Source organism: Myotis lucifugus, unplaced genomic scaffold (assembly GCF_000147115.1).
Source record: "Myotis lucifugus unplaced genomic scaffold, Myoluc2.0 scaffold_5, whole genome shotgun sequence".
Lineage (NCBI taxonomy): Eukaryota > Metazoa > Chordata > Mammalia > Chiroptera > Vespertilionidae > Myotis > Myotis lucifugus.
Window position 1 is genome coordinate 9,729,799 of NW_005871053.1, and position 1,950 is coordinate 9,731,748.

A 1,950-nucleotide genomic window follows, 5' to 3' on the forward strand; every position below is an offset into this window, starting at 1 on the left:
CCGCGGCGGGAGGCCGCTGGGCCCTCCCCGGCTCCGGGCCGGTCCCGCTCCTCCGGGAGAGCCGGCGAGGCGGGGGCGCTGAGTCGCCCCGGCGGCGTGGTGCGCCCCCTTCCCGCGCCCTTTGGGGACAGATCCCACCTTCCTGCTGCCTCCGCCTCTGCCCGGAGGCTCGGGGACCGGCCTGCGCGGGGTCCTGCTGACAGCGGGGTCCAGAAAGTCTCCCCTGCGATGCCAGCCCCACCTTTACCGGAGGGGAAACTGACCCAGAGAGCTCAGGAGCCGCGCTGGCCGAGCAGGGCACATGCAGACGAACGGTGAGCCCTGGGGAGTGTGGCCCTCAACACATCAGTGACAGCAGCCCCACGAGAATGTCACTGGCAGGCCACCTGGAGCAGTACCTGCGGGCATTCCCAGGGCATGTAACCCCCTGCACTCAGCTGCCCGTCTCTGTACCTGTCATCTGAGGGTCACCACCTTTTCCAGATTTCTAAATAGTGAATATAACACTGGACAGTTTCTAATGTTGGTTTAATTGCGGAGACAGAGCTGCAAAGGATACAGTGAAAAACACTGCTGTCCCTTCTCTCCACTGCTGCTTCCCCATTTATCCACCCCCAGTGCTTTATGGTATGTCTTAGATGCAACAGAATTACTTCTCCATGGGTGTGAAATGTATCAATTTACATATATATAGATATCTGAAAATAAAAATCCAAAGTGAGAGGCAACAAGCATTTGAGATCACACACAAAATAAATATTCTGGAAGCACTGATTCCAGCAGAAACCCAAACAGCGTTCTGATTATGGAGTGAAGGCAGAGGGTTTTATGAGAAAAAGAAGGGGAAATACATGGGTAAAAGGAATTTCTATTGGTACTAATAAAGCGAAGTCATTTTTCAGATATGATTGGCTCTTTACTGATTATAAAGAATGGCTTTAATGATCAGTCCTTGTCGGAAGCCTGTTTTCCTGTTAGCTTTACAAACAGTTGTTTGGAGAACAGAGCTGCTCTGGCCCACTTTAAAGGTTATTTTGCCCAGTTCAAACATTCCAAAGGTTCGAGGAGTAAGACAGAGCAGTTATTCTGGAATGGCTGCCGAGACAGATATATAGTCTATATTTATGGCATAGAATAGCAATTCATTCCTCTATGGTGGTCAGATCTTCAGTTGTAGAAACTACGTCTAAAGAATGAGATGAGAGTCTCTTTTTAGGGTGTATTAGACCCACAAGTTTAGCTTGAAGAATATTGACCACCTGGAAACAAGGGTAGATAGTTGAGGGGATGGGGTGGAAGCAGAACTTAACATGCTCTCTGAAAGTGGTGCCTCTAACCATTTTTTCTTTTTCAGATTTCTGTTAACATGGTAGGTAAGACTTTGATAAAAATACCTTAGAGGAAGCAGTATGAACATAAGACTATGATATGTAGAGAAAGTAATGAGGGAGGAGGAATTATCTCGTTTATATGTTTGCTGCCTCACTAACCATATTCTGTACCTCCCCCCTCTGGCCGGCTTTCATCCATTCTATGAATATTTGTTGAATGCCTACTAATGTGCTAAGTAATTACTAAGTAATGTTCTATCTACATAGTTGGGAATAAAGCCGCATGCAATTCAAATAGGCTCCCTTTCAGATATTCCTGCTCTTACAAACACGTATGATAGGGACCAACCTGGTACAATTTTATACCCTATCTTCCAATATTAGAGCGCCTGCTCTGTGAAAGAATGATTAAATTCATTCTTAGTGGTTCAGACAGCAGATAGAGAACTTGTGGGTGGAAACTTAGAAAGAGATCTGACTCACATGAAAAAACGTTCAATGGTTACAATCAATGGACTGTGGAATGGGCAGCTTTAGAGAAAGACGGGGTTCTTGTCAATGACCATTAGCCTCTAGACAACAGTTTTATAAGGACAGTGCAGAGGGGATTATGGGGAAG